Source organism: Procambarus clarkii, chromosome 28 (assembly GCF_040958095.1).
Source record: "Procambarus clarkii isolate CNS0578487 chromosome 28, FALCON_Pclarkii_2.0, whole genome shotgun sequence".
NCBI classification, from domain to species: domain Eukaryota; kingdom Metazoa; phylum Arthropoda; class Malacostraca; order Decapoda; family Cambaridae; genus Procambarus; species Procambarus clarkii.
This window is the reverse complement of record NC_091177.1, coordinates 6,532,622-6,556,499: the sequence shown is the minus strand read 5'-3', so window position 1 is coordinate 6,556,499 and position 23,878 is coordinate 6,532,622. Positions and strand designations below refer to the sequence as shown.

At 39.9% G+C, this 23,878-nt stretch overlaps 2 long non-coding RNA genes across 2 annotated transcripts; one reads left to right on the top strand and one right to left on the bottom strand.

Moving 5' to 3' along the window:
* The first annotated feature begins 277 nt into the window (after window positions 1–277).
* LOC138369514 (uncharacterized) lies at window positions 278–14,085 on the top strand. Its single transcript, XR_011229861.1, has 5 exons — window positions 278–463; window positions 3,366–3,528; window positions 5,026–5,190; window positions 6,436–6,534; window positions 13,987–14,085. It is a non-coding gene; the product is annotated as an uncharacterized lncRNA (long non-coding RNA).
* Window positions 14,086–14,179: 94 nt separating this feature from the next.
* LOC138369515 (uncharacterized) lies at window positions 14,180–19,551 on the bottom strand. Its single transcript, XR_011229862.1, has 4 exons — window positions 18,555–19,551; window positions 17,269–17,486; window positions 16,229–16,282; window positions 14,180–14,689 (listed from the first exon to the last, which is right to left on the bottom strand). It is a non-coding gene; the product is annotated as an uncharacterized lncRNA (long non-coding RNA).
* Between the last annotated feature and the right edge of the window lie 4,327 nt (window positions 19,552–23,878).

Below are 23,878 nucleotides of genomic sequence, written 5' to 3'. Positions count from 1 at the left end.
AAAATACAGATATATACTTTGTTTCATACGTTAAATGTAACAATATTTCAGTATATATTATATAAGCATAGTATATATAATTCAGTATATACAATATATAATAAGAGTGTCAGACCACGGATGAAGAATTGAAACAGGAATTTCCTTTAGTACTTTCTTATATTAATACATCTTCAGAGCGAACCATTCCTTTTGAAGATGTATTATTATACGAAAGTACTTAGAGCATTCTATTGTGGTTTTAATATTGAACAATTATACATATACGAAACAGACAAATCTGGTGTCCGAAATAGTAAAAATATTAGTGTGCGATGTGATCAATGTAAGGGGGATATTGGGTGTGCCTCGTATCCCCTACAACAACAAGAAGTTCGAGAGCGATGAGGCCGCCATCTACTAGCTTCAGGATGTCGTCGAATCTAAATCAACAATATACTACCGCCGCTACTTTCTCGGAAACGTAAGTACCTGCCGCTTTACTTCTCTCACCCTGCCTAGCCTGACCTGGCCTAGCCAGACCTGACCAGACCTGGCCTAGCCAGACCTGACCTGGCCTAGCCTTACCTAGCCTAGTCTGACCTGGCCTAGTCTGACCTGACCTGGCCTAGCCTTACCCAACACTAATCACCACACGTGACAGCCCAAACGAATCGCAAATAAGTACACATAACAAGTCATATGCCCGGACACTCTTTCACCTTGGGGACTGAGTGGTAACTATTGTATAGAAGAGCTGGCTCCCTGAGAGTGTTAAGAGGGCGTGATAAGAGGCTAACGTGTGGTCTTGAAGGAAGTCGATAAAGCAGACAATTTTCAAAAGGAAGGTCAGCATAACGAGCAGACAGGAATGGACAGACAGTCGGTTATCCCATAATGTGTAATACGCCCCGCACAGCATGGGTGGAGGTGGGGGGGGGGGTTGTAGCAGGGCACAGTATGGTGATGGTGCGGGTGAAGTACACACCCACTGAATTCCTGCCATCAATAATTGTTTTCATAACCATTAGAACAATGGCATCCCTCCAGCCACCATCCTTCCACTGACCCCCTCCTCTGGTCCTCCACCTCAGACAATAACCCCCCACACCCCCTCTCCCTTCCAGACATCAGCATATCAAAATCAGTACCATAATGTGTTTAAACTATTTAAACTAAGTCATTGTGTATCTCAAGGTATCTTAATTCATTTGAAAGTGTACATGTGCATTCATTCATATACTCGCCTAATTGTGCTTGCTGGGGTTGAGCTCTGGCTCTTTAGTTCCACCTCTCAACCGTCAATCAACAGGTGTACAGGTTTCTGAGCCTATTGGGCTCTATCATATCTACACTTGAACCTGTGTATGGAGTCAGCCTCCACCACATCACTTACTAATGCATTCCATTAGATATAATCATATATGATTACACATAATCATAATCATTCCATACACATAATCATATATGTGTACGTCAACGTATACATACATGCGTATATATACCTCATATTAAAATACTGATAAACGAATGACCATGAACAAATTAATTTATAATTGTAGCATTATATATAATTTTAATAGACTAATTACGTGTTTATACATTTGAATGGTCCAGACAGGTGGCCAGCCTTGGACATATACACTTCTGGTAGGCACAATGACCTCATGTTAGACCCTTGATAGATTATGTGAGAGAGAGAGAGAGCTGGGGCAGGGAGGTGCGTGCCCCAGGGAGATAATCCATGCCCATGCCCCGCCTCGAGGTCAGTTCTCGAGTCACACCAAGAATAACAATCGAGCAAGTTGTCCTGACCAGGATGTGGCATATTAGGGAGGGTTGAGGAATAGGAAGCCTGTCTGATAGGGCTCTTGGCAAGCAGCTCTCCCTCAGTCTACCTATCTATATGGAAGAAATGTATCTAGGCCCTCCTCCCCCCTGCCTATTCTCTCTCCCCCACCTTTCTTCCTTCATTTCCTCCCTCCTTCCCTCCCCCTCACTGGTGAGAGAGTAGGAGTGTGAGAGTGGTTAGAGAACTCGTAGTTCTCACGCTCGTGAAATTGTCTGCGACCCTGGAGGAGTAGAGCGGAGGGGGGGGTGAAAGTAGGTGACGATGGAGGAGTAGTGGGGAGCATTATATGCAGTGAACGTAGGTGTCTATGGAAGAGTACATCATAGAGGAGGGTGAAAGGAAGGTGACGATGGAGGAGGAGAAGGGAGGGGGTGTGAAGGTAGGTGATGATGGAGGAGTAGAGGGGAGGAGGGGGGCAAAGGTAGGTGTCTATGGAAGAGTACATCATAGAGGGGGGTGAAGGTAGGTGGCGATGGAGTAGAGCAAAAGGGGTGGGGGTTGAAAGTAATCCTGAGTTTAATTTTTTAGTTATATATAGTGACACCTCGGCTTACGAATGAATATTTATGAACTTTTCGGGTTACGAGCCTAATTTCTTCGAAAAATTTGAATCGGGTTACAAACTTTGCCTCGGGAAAGGAGTTTGTTGATATACGTATGGGCTGACCTAGCGCGTGGTGGCATGGTGATCGCGCCTCAGTTTACCAGTGTCTCCTGCCTAGTAAGTATCGCTCCTGAATTCTTTGTAAAGCATTACATTTGTTTTGGGATTTTTGGCTATTTGAACATAAAATTTGTTATGATATATCTTGCCATGAGTCCCAAGAAAGCCAGTGGTAAGGTTCAAGCCAAGAAAACACATGTGAGAATGACCATAGAGGAAAAACAAGAGAGCATTCATAAACGTCAAAACGGTGCACAGGTTGTTGAACTAGCTAGGCAGTACAACAAATCTATTTCAACAATATGCACTATACTTGCTAAGAAAAAGGACATTATGAGCATGAAAGTGGCAAAAGGCATATCAACAATCCCGAAACAAAGAACACAAATACTTGAGGATGTTAAAAAGTTTTTATTAATTTGGATACACAACAAGGAGTTAGCAGGTGATAGCATTTCAGAGGCCATCATTTGTGAGAAACCAAGGCATTTGCATGAAGACCTTTTAAAGAAAACCCCTGGAATGAGGGGGGGGGGAAAGATGAATTAAGTTTGAAAATGTGAAAAGTTTGTGTAACAATAGAGCCTCGTGGAAAACTTTTGCTGTGGTCATTACCTGGTGGAATGCACCCAGGATGGAGTATTAAGGCTATACATCTTTTAAATCATAAAAGTAATAAACATTTCCGGAAACATCAACCTTACAAACAATATTAACCTATTTTCATGTATTTCCCCCGTGTGCATTTTAACAAAGTTGCTAAATTGCCTTTATCATTCTGTAAAATTTCAATTACAGTACTGTATGTATAATTTTGTTAGTATAAATGGACTGAATATTCTGAAATTGCTATTAATTTTACAATTTCAGATTCAAAGGTCGTCTGGACACCCAATTTGGTCAGACAGGTGAAGAGAGCATTTAGGATAGTTCGAAGAGATGAAGATGGTCGCAATTATGTTCGAAGAGGCAAACGCCCCCCTTTGCTCCTGACATTATGTTCAACCATTGACCTCTGCACACCTAACACAAGGTAGGTTGAAAACTCCTCCTTCATGTCATTGGTACATTAGCCAGAAACTCAGGGCTCATGTAGGAATATCCCTAAAAAAAAAAAAAAGTGGCCCCAACAATGCATCCTCCAAGTCTGGAGGATGAGCAGGAGCATTGTCGAGAAGCAGGACCTTGAGTGTCAAACTTTTCTCTTGCAGATATTTTTTGATGACAGGGCAAACCACTCCACATCACAGTTTTTCTGCACGTTATATATTTGTTAAAACTCTTGGATTTTCGGAATGATACACGAGCAAGGGTTTAATTTTCAAATCGCCACACAGCACAAGAGTTAGCCTATCCTGACACAAGTTAGCCCAAGTTAGCTTGTGTCCGGGCAGTGACGTCTCCTCTTGGGTAATGTATGTCCTCTTCAGCAATTTTTTCCAGAATAGCTATGTCTCCTCACAATGAAACACTTGTTGTGGAATGTATCCATCAATACAGCACAGTGTATCTACAAAATTTTAATTTTTTACTTATATATAGTGTCACCTCGGCTTACGAATGAATATTTATGAACTTTTGGGGTTACGAGCCTAATTTCTTCGAAAAATTTGAATCGGGTTACAAACTTTGCCTCGGGAAATGAGTTTGTTGATATGCGTATGGGCTGACCTAGCGCGTGGTGGCATGGTGATCGCACCTCAGTTTACCAGTGTCTCCTGCCTAGTAACTATTGCGCCTGAATTCTTTATAAAGCATTACATTTGTTTTGGGATTTTTGGCTATTTGAACATAAAATTTGTTATTATATATCTTGCCATGAGTCCCAAGAAAGCCAGTGGTAAGGTTCAAGCCAAGAAAACACATGTGAGAATGACCATAGAGGAAAAACAAGAGAGCATTCATAAACGTCAAAACGGTGCACAGGTTGTTGAACTAGCTAGGCAGTACAACAAATCTATTTCAACAATATGCACTATACTTGCTAAGAAAAAGGACATTATGAGCGTTAAAGTGGCAAAAGGCATATCAACAATCCCGAAACAAAGAACACAAACACTTGAGGATGTTGAAAAGTTGTTATTAATTTGGATACACAATAAAGAGTTAGCAGGTGATAGCATTTCAGAGGCAATCATTTGTGAGAAATCAAGGCATTTGCATGAAGACCTTTTAAAGAAAACCCCTGGAACGAGGGGGAAAAAGATGAATCAAGTTTGAAAATGTGAAAAGTTTGTGTGACAATAGAGCCTCGTGGAAAACTTTTGCTGTGGTCATTACCTGGTGGAATGCACCCAGGATGGAGTATCAGGGCTATACATCTTTTAAATCATAAAAGTAATAAACATTTCCCATCTACCTTACAAACCATATTAACCTATATTCATGTATTTCCCCCATGTGCATTTTAACAAAGTTACTAAATTGCCTTTATCATTCTGTAAAATTTCAATTACAGTATACTGTATATAATTTTGTTAGTATAAATGGACTGAATATTCTGAAATCACTATTAATTTTACAATTTCAGAATCAAAGGTGGTCTGGACACCCAATTTGGTCAGACAGGTGAAGAGAGCATTTAGGATAGTTCGAAGAGATGAAGATGGTCACAATTGTGTTTGAAGAGGCAAACGCCCCCCCTTTGCTCCTGACATTATGTTCAGCCTATTGACCCCTGCACACCTAACAAAAGGTAGGTTGAAAACTCCTCCTTCATGTCATTGGTTCATTAGCCAGAAACTTAGGGTCCATGCAGGAATATCCCTAAAAAAAAAAAGTGGCCCCAACAATGCATCCTCCAAGTCTGGAGGATGAGCAGGAGCATTGTCGAGAAGCAGGCCCTTTAGTGTCAAACTTTTCTCTTGCAGATATTTTTTGATGGCAGGGCAAACCACTCTACATCACAGTTTTTCTGCACGTTATATATTTTTTAAAACTCTTGGATTTTCGGAATGATACACGAGCAAGGGTTTAATTTTCAAATTGCCACACAGCACAAGAGTTAGCCTATCCTGACACAAGTTAGCCCAAGTTAGCTTGTGTCCGGGCAGTGACGTCTCCTCTTGGGTAATGTATGTCCTCTTCGGCAATTTTTTCCAGAATAGCCATGTCTCCTCACAATTAAACACTTGTTGTGGAATATATCCATCAATACAGTATCTACAAAATCTTTAAAATCACAAACAAATCTTTCAGCCCCTACTTTGTCTGAGCTGGCACCCTCACCATGCCTCACAACACTATGAATACCACGTCTTTTTTCAAAATTTCTCAAACCATCCCCTACTCACCTTAAACTCTTTTGTATCTGCAAAACTCGTTCTAGGGGTTTTCTTTATAAGATCTTGCATGAAGATTTCATTGTTGACCAAGCCACACACTGGAAATTGAATAGACGACGACATTTCGATCCGTCCTGGACCATTATAAAGTCGATTGTGATGAGATGAGGGAAGCAAGAGCATTAAGTAGGCAAGAGAGAGAGGTGAGGAGATGGCAAGTATGTACGTATGTATATGAATAAAACATGTACATACTTATACATAACGTGTGTAAATAGTGTAATAAACACAATAACAGTATTTGGGGAGGAGGAATGTTGGCGAGTAATGTGTTGGAGGAGGGTGGGAGGACTGGCAGGGTGTGGCAGCTCACTCATGTTTTTTGGGCTCACCATACCAACATAGTGGATCGTTATGGTGAATACATACGTAGATGGGTATATACAATGTGTGTATATAGTGTAATAACAGCAAAAACACTGTTTGATTGTACAATATGTCGCATATATGAGGCCCATAATTTTGAGCATAGCGATGTTCTATACTTTGAATTATATAAATTCCACAAATTACACACTTTTAAATAATATTACAGCAAAAAAAAAGAAGAAATGAATGAGAAACTTCAAAATAATTGCGCAACATTTTATTCGCAGCAACTGCCGTCGCACGGGGTGGCGGGGCCGACAGACCCCCATCGCTCCAACGCTCAGCGCCCATAATTTGCTCAACTTCCCAGCTCCATCGCAGCTAAAGTAAGTCACATACAATATTTTTTGTTTAGTTTCCTCGTGATCAGACTCTGCATTTTAACAATATAAGAAGAGAAAAAAATTTTTGGAAAGAATTTATTTCTTGTGCACCAGGGTGTTATTTGGAGACAGAGCAGTTCAGTGGTTAACTACTAAATTTTTTTTTCTCCCACACACGCACCCCCCTAGGAAGCAGCCTGTAACAGCTAACTCCCAGATACCTATTTACTGTTAGGTAACAGGGGTCATCCCCTTTTGTACAAAGAATCTGCTAAAGCTTTTAGGGCTAATCTTTGACACTCGTTTGTCTTTGTCGCCCCATATTTTTTACGTCCGAGTTGAATGCTCTAAGGCCCTTAACTAACTTTAGGTCATGTCCCATGCTTCTTGGGGAGCTAATCGACACTGCTCCTCTTTTTACATTCCTCTCTCGTTCTGTCTAAACTCGATTATGGTCCTGTTTACTCGTCTGCTTCTCCTTCTACCCTTCACCATCTGGACACACTGCATCATACTGGGTTACGGCTCAGCTCTGGTACCTTTCCTTCGACACCTACCCTAAGCCTGTATGTTGAAACTGGCGTCCTGTTTCTACGGGATTGCCATGATCGCTACTGTCTTCTCCACCTTGCACGGTCCTTACAGCACCCTCACTCTTGATTATGTCATGCCTTGACCTTTACCCATCCTGTGGTTCCTGTTCCCCTTCACCACCTATCTCTTCCTGTACGGTTGTCTCTCTTACAAAATGCTCTCTCAGTTTGTGTTACCAATATTTCCCCTCGTGTCATTCCGTCTTTGCCCCTATGGAGGGGTCCCCGTTCCTAAATTCTGTAAGCCTTGACCCACATGACTAAAACTTTTACCCTTCCTACAGTTCTAAATCACCTTTTCCTTGAACACTTTTCTTCACACTTCCACTCTATTTCCGTCTTCACCAATGGGTCTTAAGTCTGCAGACGGTGTAGGCTACTCTGTTGTTTTTCCTGACTGCACCTTTGTGTCTCCTGCCTCCGGAGACTAGCATCTTCATGGCAGAACTTTATGCTATTCTCTATGCTCTTCATCAACTCTTTTCTCGCTGTCAATCCTCCTCTGTGTTTGTAGTTGACACTTGCAGTGCCCTCATGGCTCTAGAATCCTTTAATCCAGTCCATCCTTTGGTAGTTGAAATTCAACATTGGCTGTTTCTTATCTCCAGTAGATTTAAGACAGTGGAATTTAGCTGGATTCCCACCCATATTGGTGTGTTCTTAAATGAGCGTGCGGACACTGCCGCTAAGGAAGCTATCCGCACCTGTCCCATCTCCCGTAAAGGTATTCCTTATTATGACTTTTACCCAGTTATTCATTTCCCCATTCTTGCCCGTTGTCAGGGTTGTTGGTCTTCTGTTACTGGTAACAAATTGCGTGCTCTTAAGAGTAGTGTGTTCCCGTGGCCTTCCTCCTACCACCGTAACCGGTGGTGGGAAACGGCTCTGGCGAGGTTGTATATTGGTCATATACGTTTAACTCACGGGCACTTAATGGAGCGCTGCCCTGCTTCTTATTGTCCAAACCGTTGTCTCTACATGTCCTGACTTCCAGGACTTACGTGTCTTGCTTCCCGACCATCCCTCACTGTCAATTGTCCCTCGATAAAATTCTTGGTAAATTCAATACCTTTGATATTGTTCGCCGTATGCGTTTTTGTTCTTGTATTGGCGACGTTAGTGATATTTAGCGCACTATGATTATCCCACACATTTGATGGTTTGATAATTACTGTACTGTACTGTACAGTACTTTGGTTTGGAATGTATCAAATAAAGTTGTTTCATGTATTCAAATGTGTGAGAAAATCCACTGGGGCTGTGAGATGAAGCAAACCTGTAACAAAGGCATTGCCAGTTGCATACTCTACCACCACTGATGGTAAAAGTCTTACAACTGGATATCTTGTGTGACGGGTTATGGTATCACAGCTGTACTGAACCAAGATGGTATGGCTCTCCCTCACATAAATGAAAGAAATGCTGCTATTGGCCTTGCAGTGTGTAAGTTGCAGGTGGAAACAAATGAAAATTATCAAATAAATAATTAAACAATTTACTGAAATAGTAATGAACAAAAATAACACATGACAATACTTGACTATCATGTAATGCAAAGGTGAACTAGTTAGTATGACCTTAAATGCAAAAAATAAACTATAAGCAATGAATAAAAGTATGAAGATATACTGGTGTTCTGAAGACAGCTACCATACCACCATGGCATCAGTCACACGACGTTGGCTGGAAGTGGACGACGGGTTAGAGACACCAAGGTGATCCTAGAGCACTAAGGGAGAGATTGCCTCTCCAGGGAGGCAGCGCTCTTTATATAGTCCGGCGGTGATGACTCATCCAGTGTCAACACGAGGTGGACATCTGGTCAACTAGCAAACTGCTCGTTGTGGCTGGCGGTGCCTTTGTGTTGAGCTGTACCACTGTCAGTTGAAGGCGGCTAACTGCTTGTTTGTGGGGACAAACTGCCAGTTAGCAGTGGCGCCCGGCTTGCCTCTGAGTCGTACCAGGCCGTGCCAGGCCCTGGGGGGGTATGGAGAGGTGGCAGGACTGATGACTCTTCTGGGCTGGTGTAGATGTATACTTCCAGTGCAGAGGCATTGAAGGTGAAGGGAAAAGGCAGTTCCACTGCTATGCAGGGGATTCACGTGACACTTGTGAAGCCACAGAAAGTCTGGAGGCCCTACTGAAGCCAGTCCAAGTATTAAATAAAACCCCTGAAGTACGCCGGTGAAGGGTAAAGTGAAGGGTGAAGCAAGACCGTATGCCCCAACTTCAGGCACACACAGAAAATCACGTTTTGGTTCCGCCTCTCAACTGTGTATTTGAAGTTGGGGCGTATGGTGTTGAACTGCGTCAGCCTTCACCTGAGTGCTTGTAGGTCTTACGTAAGACGTTGACTCAAGGAGGGGCCTCAAAACTTGCTGTGATTTATGGGGAAATCCGGTTGTAAGACTTTTACAAAGTCAGTAATATACTGTGGTAGAGTATGCAGCTGCCAGTGCCTTGGGCAAGGGTTTACGTCGCCTCACAGCTCCAGTGGATTTTCTGCTTGGTGTATATCAGGTTGTGATTTTGTGTGTGTACCGTATTGTTATGATCGCCGTCTGATAAGTCCTTTCTGGCCTCGAGTCATTTTTACCCACCTAGAAAGATTGCAGATGGCCAAAGCAGTTATATAAGTTAAGAAGTGACAAGTCTTAAACAGAATTTTGCATAATATTTGACTGTAAAGGGGTAAATTGAGGTAGATTGAAAAACAAAATGGTGAACCGGGCAGGCGGTACTCACAATTAGGCGAGTACACTCGGGAACTTTTAAAGTGCAACCAAACATGCTTTAGGCTCTCACAACAAGAGGTGAGTGGTGGTGGCTCAGGTGCTCAGCCAATCAGAGCACCTAAGGAGGGAGGGCAGGAGTGAGAGGGGGGGTGGTATGTGGAAGTTTGGTGACAGTTGTGTGTAGTTTGTTCATCTTCATTATAAGTTTCATGGCTTGGTGTGCATTTCCCTAGTAAATTTAATTAGGGAAAAATTCAGGTGTTTGATTTTTTAAATCAACTTTTTAAATGTTGAGTTGTTAAAGCCTCAAAGTGCATGGAGTTGGTTTGGGAGTATGGCATCCTCATGCTGTTGCGTGCTCGCGTGAGGTAGCAAAGGTGATGTAAAGTTGTGGGGTGTACATGCTTGGGACGTCCTCTCTCGGGATGGCTGGTGTTAGACCTGCGTGTTTGTCGGTTGTTGAAAAGCCGTCATCCTTTGCTGTTGTGGTATTGATTTTACATTGTTCATCTTGTAATTAATACTGTAGTGCGATATCTAGGGCTACCATTTGTAGGTTTAAAATGTCTAATACAAACAGTTGTCCAATGAGTTTGAATAGGAAATATCATCCACCAAGCACCATTGTACAATTATATTAATTGATAGTATATGGATTGTGCAGAACTGCTTAGAATGATCTTTAACACTTGGCTATATTGGCCATGTCAAATACCTGCACGGTGAATGCTCAAAGACCCTTTCTTTATTCAGTGTTGTCACATACCTCATGGGGGTATGGATAGGCAAACACTCATTCGGTTAAACTTGCCTTGTAGTACTTTCAGAGCTCAGTAATTTGGAATCTGGTTAGCACTTTCCAAATAAATTGACCTTTAAAGTGAATTCCTATTTAGGTTTAAAACATTATACCGAATGAGAAACTCGGATTATATAGCCGAACACCAGAAATGTTGTTATTCAATTTGGTTGCCTAAAGCACATTCAAGGACTACACATTACATGGCATTCCAGGATTCCTCTATACCTTGCCTTATGCTGTAAACATTGCCACAACCCTGTGTTTTATTGATTTAAATGGCCACAGGGAGGCATACAACACTGCAGATTATGATGTCATTAGTTATCCACTGTGCTGACAAGTGGGCTGACTGATGTTCGTTGACACCTGTATCATGCTTCAATTTAATCGCCAGGAGATCACCCTCTCACTAGACTCGTCTGTAGGAAGTACAGTATAGTATCTCAAATTACCTTGGATCGTAAATAGCATAAGACTTGGGGGTAGGAGAGAGTTGCAGTGTTTGTCATGGCTCTCAGTTGTTCCTGGTATTAGGCAATTTAGTTCTGGAATCATTTGTGTTGGCCAATGTTAAACTTTTTCGAAAGTAGATGTTTTTCTGAAAGGGAAGGGGGGGGGGGAACCTCTATGCTTGGATACAGTTATCTAAGTGAATACTTAGATTTATACAGTAGAATAACTACCTTCTTTTCCTTAGTCAAAAAGGTTGCTTGTTTATTTCTAGGGACTTGCATTTTCTTTTATTTTTAACTGCAGCAACTTTCAGTGAATGATTGATTCTTACTGAAAGGACCTTTACTTCATTGTTGTTGCTTTATGGTCATCTCATTGTGTACAGGGATTCCGCGAAGCTTTTGGGGTTAGTCTTTGACACTCGTTTGTCTTGGTCAGCCCATATCTCTTGCCTCCGAGTTGAATGCTCTAAGGCCCTTAACCTCCTTAAGGTTTTGTCCCATACTTCTTGGGGAGCGGATAGGCGCACGCTCCTCTATTTGCACTCCTCTCTCGTCCTGTCTAAACTCGATTATGGTTGCCCTGCATACTCTTCTGCTTCTCCTTCTACTCTTCGCCATCTTGATGCTTTGCACCATACTGGGTTGCGTCTCGGCTCTGGTGGCTTTCGTTCGACTCCCGCCCTTAGTTTGTATGTTGACACTGGCTTTCTCTCTCTTCAGGACTGCCGTGATCGCTACTGTCTTCGCTATCTTGCTCGGTCCTTCCAACATCCTTCCCCTCGCCTCTGTCGTGCATTGATTTTTCCTCCTCCTGTGGTTCCTGTTCCTCTTCATTGTCTCCCACTTTCTGTCTAGTTATCTCGCTTACAGGATTCTCTTTCTGTTCATATTTCTAATGTTTCTCCTCGTATTGTTCCTTCATTACCTCCGTGGAGAGTCCCCCTTCCCAAGTTTTCTACGTCCTTGACTTGTACTGTATTACTAAAGCCTTTACCCCTCCTACAATTCTGAAAAGCCTCTTGAGCACTTTTCTTCGCACTCCCACTCTATTTCCATCTTCCCTGATGGGTCTAAGTCTGCGGATGGTGTGGGCTACTCTGTTGTTTTTCCTGACCGTACTTACATGTGTCGCCTCCCTTCGGAGGCTAGCGTCTTTACGGCAAAACTTTATGCTGTTCTCTATGCTCTTCGTCTCTTGCTTTCTCATTCTCATTCCTCCTTTGTGGTTGTAGTTGATTCTCGTAGTGCCCTCATGGCTCTAGGGTCCTTTAATCCTGTCCATCCGGTGGTCATTGAGATTCAACATTGGCTGTTTCTTATTTCTAGTAAATTTAAATCAGTAGAGTTTTGCTGGGTTCCCAGCCATATTGGTGTTTCAATGAGCGTGCGGATGCTGCTGCTAAGGAAGCTATCCGTTCTTGTCCCATCTCCCATAAAGGTATTCCTTATTCCGACTTTTATCCTGTTATTCATTCTTCCCCGTTGGCCCTCTGTGGTTGGTAACAAGCTGCGTACTCTCAAACTTAGTGTGTCCCCGTGGCCTTCCTCCTACCACCGTAACCGGCGGTGGGACACGGCTGTGGGTTGGTCATACCCGCTTAACCCACGGTCACTTAATGGAGCGCTGCCCTGCTCCTTATTGTCTGAATTGCGTTGTCCCTCTTACAGTTGTGCATATCCTTGTTGAATGTCCTGACTTCCAGGACGAGCGTGTCTTGCTTTCCGACCGTCCCTTGTCCCTCGATAGAATTCTAGGTGAATCGGATACTTTTGATATCGTTCGCCTTATGCGTTTGTGTTCTCGTATTGGCATTCTTGGTGATATTTAGCGCCCTCTGATTATTTCGCACTTTGATGGTGCTACATGGCCTTCCTGGTTTGGTGCCTTCTTTTGGTAATTACCTTACCTTCATTGTTGTTTCATTTTAATGTGGTAGTTGTGATATGGATTGTTCTGGCAACATGTTATCAGCAATTTTTGTGGTTGGTAATTAGATTAATATCAGTGATGTATATGTCAAGGGTTAAGACCCCTTGTGGTACAACAGCATTTTTCCCCAGTCATTTCTTTAACAAATGAAAGGGTCCTCATAACCATTCTTTTGTCCTTTCTACCATGTACCCGTTTGTTGCTTCTTGGTCTTTCATTTGGTACAATGGCCTTTGGTAATGTTGCAATTACCATTTCTAAAAAATTGAGCAGGTTCATTAGGTAGGGTTTGTTTTTAGCAAACAGTTTTACAAAAAAAATTCTATTCCTTCAGGACCTTGCAGATGTTAGGTCAAACTAATTGACAGTAATCTGTTCTGCCCTTTCAAACAATGATGGTTTTAATCTAGGTAAAATATTTCAGAATATCTGAAGTTTGGCAGACAAATCATTTAAGAGCTTTGGTAACTTAAATTTAATCAGACTGTGAAAACCATGTTGTATAGATGCTTCAGTGTCACTATTCTAATGTTTTGTAAATTTAACAATGATCTTTAGTTAATTTAATCATAATTTGTACAAAGCTTAGGTGTTGCATAGCTTTAAATTTACTTTCAAATATGAAAACTAAAATATTGACTAAAGTTTCTTCCACTTTAGTATTTCAGACTAATTTGCAATATGTTAGTTTATGTAAATTGAATAGGTAGTCCACTTGTTACATCGGTGCATTGAAAAGATGTTACAAATGTGTAAATTTTACCAAGTATTTATTTTCAAAGTAAAAAAATTTCAGATGTTTAAACATTGCATCAATAGTAGTAAACAATTTCCAGCATAATTTCAGGATAAGGTATATAAAGTAGTTTCATTAAAAGTTTTATTTAATAAGTTTTACATATAGTATTTATAATACATCTAATATTTATTACCATTTCAGGTTGTGGGACAGATGCTCCTAGATGAACAGAAGATCCAAAAGGCAAAGACAACTCCAGAGACAATCACCTGTAAAAGAAAAATAAACATTAAACAGGGACACTACTTTCATTATCACCAATGCCTAATAATAAGCTCAAAAAATCCTAACACCCAATCTTTTAAGATTGGCTCAGCAAGGCCTATCCCTTCCTCTGATTTTAGTGCAGAGCTTGTTCCCTGAATGGGAACATTACATCCACCACTTTAGTGCCATCAACACATTGTACATATGCTTTACTGAAAGCACTGTACAATGCATGCCAGGCACTAAAGTTTTAGATGCATCCACCCATTCAGCAAACAAGCCCTGTGAGAATTAACAATGTAACCATTGTTAAGGGTCCCTAAACCTATGCAAATCTAGTCCATCTATTAGATGGGTAGTAGAGCAAAGCTCTGAAAAAGCCAAGCCAGGGAAATCTGCAGGACTGCCTGGTCCCCTTTTATGAAATGGGGTAGGATCAGTACAAACTGCATCATCCCCTGTGGGTTGTAACAGTAGGACATGGTTACACACCTATAAATGGACTAGATAAGAGAATTAAGATTAGGTCATTGATATAGCTAAAACATCAAATTCAAACTCACCCACTTTTGTAGATTTCCTTTTGCAGAGTAAAGGAGCCTCACTCCAAGCCAGTCCATGCATCAATCACTTTCACCTGAAAAATATTTCAACAAATTAATTTCAGATTAAGCCAATCTTGCTTTACTTTACAAATTCAGATGGAAAAAATTTCTTTAAGGAATTTACCTTTCCTACATATTCTAGTAGCAGTAGTAAAGATCTAATTTAGCAATATAAATATATATGGCATCAATTTGCCAAGTTTTAGTAAATGTCATTTGAGAAACTATCCACAACTGCACTTCAATGGCAATTTACATTTATCTTTAGCCAATACTATATTGTTTAAGTTATTACTATTTTTTTTTTCTACTTTTATGCAAATCTATTCAGATTAACCTTTACTACAACTCACCTGATTCCGATTCCAACTCACCTGAGACGACGCCTGTAGTCCATCGAAAAAATATTTGTATAAAATCCATTTATCCGATCAACTTGGGAATAGTATACAAATGTTTGCCATGAAATTTACGTTTTCTCTAATAGCCGAACAGCTTATAAAAGAAAACGGCGTGGCAGTGAATCATCGTGGTAAAACAATTGTATTATTCACACGACGAGTGTAATCGACGTAGTTTTTATATATGTTGCCGGTCGAACGCATCCTTATGTGACCTTTAATACTTATGTTCTTATAGAACATTCTATTGCGAGCACATTGGTACAAAAATGAAATACATCGACAAATAATGTCAGGACAGTGAATTGAATATACACTTTTCAAAGCGAGTTTCGCCGATATGCTGCCGCGGGTAACACTTCGGCCACTTCCCACACTTTTGTGTGGGCTACGACATTGAATCTATATTTATATGCATATGTCAGTGTAGAGAATTTTATTGCGATTCCAATGATACCACAATTAGCGATGTAAGACAACTGTAGGCTTCGCAACCATTAAGAGAGGAAACATTTTGTTGCTGTTTGGCGCTCTTGGCGAGTGATCTGAATAGTTTTTTTATTTGGTGTTGATAGTCCTTATGGTTTGGCGGCATTTTATAGATATGTTCTTATAGACAATTTTATTGCGAACACAGTGATATCAAATTTAAATACGTGCGCCTTCAATTATCAGGACAGTAAAAAGAGTACACTTTTTCGGTCTAACCGCGTAGGCGCGCAGAGCGCCGAGAGCATCTAGGGTATTATTTTTTTTTGAGCGCCAAGAGTGAGAAAGTGTGAAACCAAGCTAAAGTAAACATTGAATATTTTTTTTACTTTCAAGGGAAAAATACCATCACTTAGAACAAAACTTTTCCTGCCATTAACTTTGACTCATGATTACCCTTAAGTGTTATACATTTATAGATTAAAGCTTAAACAAACATTTGATGTTAACTAAACAAGATTTATATTTCATTAAAATTATTAATAAAACACCCTCAACTATGCTGTTTAAGATCTAATGCCCCACATTACAATTTTCACAATTTCAATACATTCCTGAAAGGACTAAACTTGCAGATATGGTACCCACTAGCCTAAGCCTAGACTTCCATACCCTAATATTTAATAGGTTTTTAGCAATTAACTTCTACCCTCTAATTCCAATGTACACAACACTACTTACTGTAGATCTGCAAGTATTTTCCTGCAGCTCTTTGTTGCCAGGACCTTCCACAACCTGTCATGTGAACAGTAAATATTACTAAAAAAGTTATTTGCATAGCGATGTTATTTTGTTCATACCTGTACCACCAGTTTAACAGTTGCCGTTTTAAATGGCACACTAAGTATTTTTGTCCCATCTTTATTACAAACAAAGCTATAGTCATTTCAAGTCAACATCCTATACAAATTTTTATTTTCCAACAACTTTAGTCATGAACATTTTTCTGGAACATTGCAAACAAACTTTAATTTAACCATGTATAACATTTGAATAAAAGCAATACAAAATTTATATATACAAATTATTCTTTTGCAACCACTGCTTACTACTAGGGGACAAATTTATTCTGTTGAATTATGTACCAAGCTTTAGTCTGAAAATTCATAATTAACCCAACTATACTACCAAGACTGATTTTACTAAATTTAGTAATATTTTTACACTAGCAACTATACAAGGCCATATTCTCTCTAGTTATCACCACACTTCTGCAGGTGTAAGGTTCTATCTCCCCCATCTGCAGCACTTATGACCACACTTGGTCTTTCTTATAAATTTCTTTATGAACCTGATACAGTACTGTTAATTGATTAAATGTTTTGGGAACAATTTAGCTACAGTTCTGCCAAAGGAATGATTAACACACCATGCAAGCCAACTAATATTAAAGTTAGACATTTATTAAAAGCAGAAGTTTTTATCATATGGGTGTTATTTTAGAAGAATGGGTGGTGTAGTGGTTATGTTATGGTTGAGTAACATGGTACAAGAGGGCAAGTAGTTGCTGAGCAAGTATGCCAATTTCAATTTCTAGCAAACTGGCAGATACAGCAGAAGTGCACACTTTCTGCATGGTGTGCATAAAGTTTAAAATATTTATATGCTTTATGCACATAAAAAAAATAAACTAGAATTAAGCCACACTTTCTTCCCCCCCTTTCCTCCCAACTGTTCAGTGTCAAAAGGGAGGGGGGATGTCCATTTACTGTACCACTTACATTTTAGTGTGGGCTTCATCCACTATTCTGATGTTAGCTGGAACATTTGTGCCAGCTGCTGGTTTGAAAGGGAGGCATACCATGTGCCAATTCAGGAAGCTTTCCACGTTCCTCACTGCATGTCAGCTCAGGACCTCACTACCATGTTGGGAGGCAGTTGAACACTAACCAATCAACATCCCAGGCTGGAGAGCAGTGCCAGCTCGGGGAGAATTTACCTGCAAAAAATTTAATAATCTTAATCTACACCATCTATCTCATCTTTACCTAGCCCCCAAACCTTACATTTGTCAGCATTAAACTGCATCTGGTAGTCTTAACCATTTCAAAACTATATAGGGCATCGGTATTTTTTTATTTGCCAATTCTGCAACTATTGCAGTCTAAACCATAATCTTGCGAATAACCGAGGTCCAAGGAGAGCTTTTAGGCACTACTTACAACACTTCTCCCAACTTGACCCCATTTATACTAATTTCCTTTGGTATAGCCATGACCTAATCAACTTCAGTCAGCTTTCCCAATGATCCGAGCCCCTATCAATTTTGCGCCACCATCAAAATCTCTGCTGAAGTCAAGGTACACAAAATCACAAACCTTACCATTTCCTCAACTATGCAACCTAATCCATGAACATTTAGTAATAAAACTATGCGATTCATGTATCTAGTCATGTTTCTCAAAAAGAGTAGAGAAATGGCACTTGCAATGCTAGATTCTATTAACTTTCCTCACAATAGACTAAGCTAATTGGTCACTAACTTAAGCGTTAAAGTCAACTCAAACTTTTCCTTTAAAACTTGCTATATTAGGAACTTTCCACGACCCCCCTTTACCCGACATAATTAAATAGGGTAAAAACTGTATATTAAATGCAGTAAAACTACGGTAAATTCAATATGATAAACTTGCATTCTTTAAGCATGGGCTGCATAGTAAGTGAACTAAACTAAATGTTAAGCACCCTGGCAAACCACTTCGTTCTATTCAATTTCTTCATTTAATCACTTTGTCCGGCTAGAATTTTTAGATTAGATTAAAGGAACACCCTCCCTGGTAACGGCTGAACTAGTTAACCAAATACAAATATTTAGGTAAAACACTTTCATAAAACCCGTCTACTTCCCCCACCAGTAGACTTGTTCAGCTAAAGGCATAATGTAATGTTCCACTTCAGTAAATAAAGACTTAAAAAAACACTACCCCATCTGTGTAGTTACCGGTTACCTGACATTCTACGCTTAAAATAACCCATCTATTCCCCATAATTGTTCGATATAACTTACCTCTCACCCGCTGGTCGAGTACACAGCAGTATATATCCTCCTCCATCACTCACCGCGTGGATACTATTTCACTCTGGCCGCAAATTGCCTCAAATCACCTACGTTGTCCATAAACATATATAGAAGAGCAACTGACCGTAACACCCGTATAGCGATCATCACATAACGTGGGAACATTAGTAGTACTGCTGTCAAAACATAGATGGCGCCAGGACAAACGGTAATTCCTATGGACTCGCCTAGTTATGCGTAGGGAATTGAGCTTCAGCTGTTTGGTCCCGCCCCTCAGCTGTATTCACCTTGTTGTACTCACCTAATTTGTGCTTGCAGGGGTTAAGCTTTGGTTCTTTGGTCCCGACTCTCAACCGTCAATCAACAGGTGTACAGGTTCCTGAGCCTATTGGGCTCTATCACATCTACATTTGAAATTGTGTATGGAGTCAGCCTCCACCACATCACTGCTTAATACATTCCATTTGTTAACTACTCTGACACTGAAAAAATTCTTTCTAATATCTCTGTTGCTCATTTGGGTACTAAGTTCCCCTTGTTCGTGTTCCACCCGTGTTAAAGAGCTGTCTTTGTAACTATCAAAATGCATATATCTTTGCTTTCACTTCAGTTATATTTATGACAAGGGATTTAAAATTTGCCTATATTTCTGCTTCTCTGATGACATTAAAAACTTTCGTTTATTACAGTATCTACATAAAATTAACATTTATCTTCATTAGGTTGTAGTTCTCATCAATAGGGAGAGCGTCGGTAAAAAAAAAAAAAAATTGTTTAAATATAAATATCTTTCCTCTCTCAATAATATGCCCGAAACGCTATGCGTACTAGTGGCTTTAGGTATTGTATGTACTAGCTCTATCTATAAATCCAATATTATGTTTGTAAATCGACTATTTATGTACTTTCCTGAATAAAATGAACTTTACTAATATCTAATCTCTGTGACTAAAACGTAAGAACGACTTTATCTATGCCTTTTTGATAACATATGATAAGTTGAAGGTGACTTCAACTTGCCTAGTCTCAGGTGGAAAATAGCAAACAATAATATTATATCAGGAAATCTATCAATACCTAACCAACCACAGATTAGAGAACTACTTAGATTCTGTGACAAATTTTCACTCAATCAGCAGATATCGGAGCCAACGAGAAAGGAAAATATTCTAGATCTGGTCTTTACGAACAATGAAGACATTATCAGAGACATTACGATATCAGATACCACATACTCAGATCACTAACTCATTGAAGTGCAAACGACCATCAATACTCAGAATAGACCTAAAACGTTGATAAAGCGAGAGGGGCTATTCAGTAAATTCAATTTTAATAATAAAAGGATAGACTGGGAGATAATAAACAGGGAACTTACAAACATTCCATGGAGAACTGTTCTAAATAATACAATTCCTACAGAAGGAATAGAAAAACTGACTTCAGAAGCGTATCAAGTCTGTCTGAAACATGTTCCTTTGAGGAAAGCCAGAAAGAGATCTAACGTAGAAAGAGAACGCAGACGACACTATAAACGCAGGAAAAAAATAACGGAACTGCTTATGCAGACACGAATTTCCCGTCAAAGAAGGAATAATTTAAATAGGGAGATTGAAGAAATCGAGCGGAAATTGAAACACTCATACGAAACTGAAGAAAGGCAGTTACAACAGAAAGCAATTCAGGAAATAAAGAAAAATCCAAAATATTTCTTCTCATATGCGAAATCAAAAGCAAAAACCACTGCCAGTATTGGACCTATTCGTACAAGTGAAGGTTCATACACGGAGGATGACAAAGTAATTAGTGAAATCCTAAAAAAGCAGCATGAGGACATGTTTAGCACTCCAATAAACAACATGAAGGTGGAAGATCCAGACAATTTCTTTATGCGGGATATTCAAACCCCTGTAAATATAACTGATATAAACACGAGCGCACTAAATTTTGAAAAAAGAAATTGAAAACATGCCTATGCACTCGGCCCCAGGTCCAGACTCATGGAATTCAATATTTATAAAGAAATGCAAAGTGCCGGTAGCACAGGCACTCAGTATAGTGTGGAGGAAGAGCTTGGACACGGGGGAGATACCAGATGCACTTAAAGTAGCAGACATAGCCCCTCTACACAAGGGAGGGAGCAAAGCATTGGCAAAAAATTATAGACCAGTTGCACTAACATCGCACATCATAAAAGTATTTGAGAGAGTGATTAGGAGTCAGGTCACCAATTTCATGGAGACCAATGACCTTCACAACCCAGGCCAACATGGATTTCGAGCGGGAAGATCGTGCCTCTCACAACTACTTGAGCACTACGACAAAGTCACTGAGGCATTAGAAGAGAAACGGAATGCTGATGTGATATACACGGACTTCGCAAAGGCTTTCGATAAAAGTGACCATGGCGTGATAGCACACAAAATGAAGTCAATGGGAATAACCGGTAAAGTAGGCCGCTGGATACTCAGTTTTCTGTCAAACAGGACTCAGCGAGTAACTGTTAACCATATAAAATCTAGTCCAAGTGCAGTGAAAAGCTCTGTACCTCAGGGTACAGTCCTTGCACCGCTGCTTTTCCTTATTCTCATATCAGATATAGACAAAAATACAAGTCACAGCTTCGTATCATCCTTTGCAGATGACACAAAAATCAGTATGAAAATTACCTCGGCTGAGGACATTGAAAAACTTCAAGCTGATATTAATAAAGTTTTCGACTGGGCATCAGAAAATAACATGATGTTTAACAGTGATAAATTCCAGGTACTCAGGTACGGTAAAAATGAGGACCTTAAACATAATACAGAGTACAAAACTCAATCAAATGTACCCATAGTAGGAAAACAGCATGTAAAGGATTTGGGAATAATAATGTCTGACGACCTAACGTTTAAGGATCATAACCAAGCAAATATTGCGACAGCCAAAAAAATGATAGGATGGATTACGAGAACTTTCAAATCCAGGGATCCCATCACAATGGTTGTACTCTTCAAGTCACTTGTGTTGTCCCGTCTTGAGTACTGCTCAGTACTCACTTCCCCCTTCAGAGCAGGAGAGATTGCTGAAATAGAGGGAATACAGAGAACATATACGGCACGCATAGACGCAATAAAGCACCTAAATTATTGGGATCGTCTCAAAGCCCTCCAAATGTACTCACTAGAAAGAAGACGAGAGAGATATCAAATAATATACACCTGGAAGATACTGGAGGGCCAAGTACCAAATCTACACAGTAAAATAACAACGTACTGGAGTGAACGACATGGAAGAAAATGTAGAATAGAACCAGTGAAGAGCAGAGGTGCCATAGGCACAATCAGAGAACACTGTATAAACATCAGAGGTCCGCGGTTGTTCAACGTCCTCCCAGCAAGCATAAGAAATATTGCCGGAACAACCGTGGACATTTTCAAGAGGAAACTAGATTTATTCCTCCAAGGAGTGCCGGACCAACCGGGCTGTGGTGGGTATGTGGGCCTGCGGGCCGCTCCAAGCAACAGCCTGGTGGACCAAACTCTCACAAGTCGAGCCTGGCCTCGGGCCGGGCTTGGGGAGTAGAAGAACTCCCAAAACCCCATCAACCAGGTATCAACCAGGTATACAATTATAAGCTTTATTAGTGAATCTCTATTAATTAAACAATATATCAGAGAGTGTGTAAGGTTCGGTGTTCCATGTGCGAAGAGACATGGGAGATTTTACATCAGTACAGTAAATGTTTTAAGTAGCGAACGCATACTAACGAATAACGATTAGTATAGACCAACACTATTGTTCTATGAAGTCGATTTAACTTCCAGACATGTATTTTTCAATAAGTCTTAAATATTTTCTGGCTAGTTATATTAGATATTATTAGAAATACGTATTCTACTTGTTAATATAATAAACTAAATTTGCGATCATTTAAGGAGAGAAGTGCGACGACTGGATCACTGTGTACAGAAGGTTGATATGCCAACAAACACTTTCCAGACAACAATATATCTTGGATAAGTCGCTCCACAACATTGACACCTGGACCGTTGACTTCCTATGAGGCCACATATTTACTTATTTCATAATGGAAGTATATTATTTTATAGTAAATATATGTTTTCTCGTGTTCTGCATTAAGCACCAACATTATAGTGAATAAATATACCATATTTCTTCATTATTTAAGTAATGCTAGGAGGCTTTGAGTAGCTTTGGGTCATTAGGTGAACAGAATCTCCAATAGATGGGGCGAGAGTCGCGCTATCTCTCGCCCGAGCGAGAGTCGAAACTTATTTTAGAATTGATATATCTTTGTCCTCCAACAAGATATATTTCCTTTGGTGCACTCACAATAACGAGCATATCTCTGTCTTTCTAAAGGCATATAATATTTTAGGCTTTATAAGCGTATCTTTGTTAATTACACACTATATTGGCAAGTGCGTAGGCTTCTGCATTCCATGACCGACAAGCTACTGAATGCCACTATAAAAACGTATGTATCTTCACTTGAGCTTTATATATGTCTATGTTAAAGTATTTAAAATGAAGCTTATATTTCTATCTTTCTTGAGACATATAAAACATATGTGTTTATTAATGAATTTACGTGAAATAAGCATTGTTCTGAGAGAGAGTTGCTCTGGCGATCAGTCTGTGCGGGGTCGGAGCTCGGCGATTATTAAAACACATGTATCTTCATTAGAACTTTATATATATCTATGGTAAAGTATTTAAAATGAAGCTTATATTTCTATCTTTCTCAACACATATAAAAACATTTGCGTTTATTAACGAATTTACGTGAAATAAGCATTGTTCTGAGAGAGAGTTACTCCGTTGCTCGATCTGTGCGGGATCGGAGCTCGCCGATTAGAAAAATACACGTATCTTCGCTTTAAATACAAATATGCCCATGGTAAGGCATTTAAAATGAAGATTATGTTTCTATCTTTCTTGAGACGTATAAAAATCTTACGTTTATTAACGATTCTGCGTGAAATAAGCATTGTTCTGAGATGAATATTGCGGATTTCCGGCTCTACGACCGATGAAAAATGCAACTTTTATACAACTACAAATATTTTTAGTTTTACTTTAAATTTTGTCCTGAAAGAGTTTTCATATATAGATCCAGTTTCTGCCGTTCTTCTGACATAAAAAGACCTTTGGTTTAATAAGTTATTAAGATGTTTTCAACAATATTACTAGGGCGTTCACCGATTCTAACATGGGCGACCCTTTTGGAAACGCAACACATGGGTTGACCTGATTGATATATGGGTCACATTCCATTAAGGTTCGGAACATAAACATTAGCAATA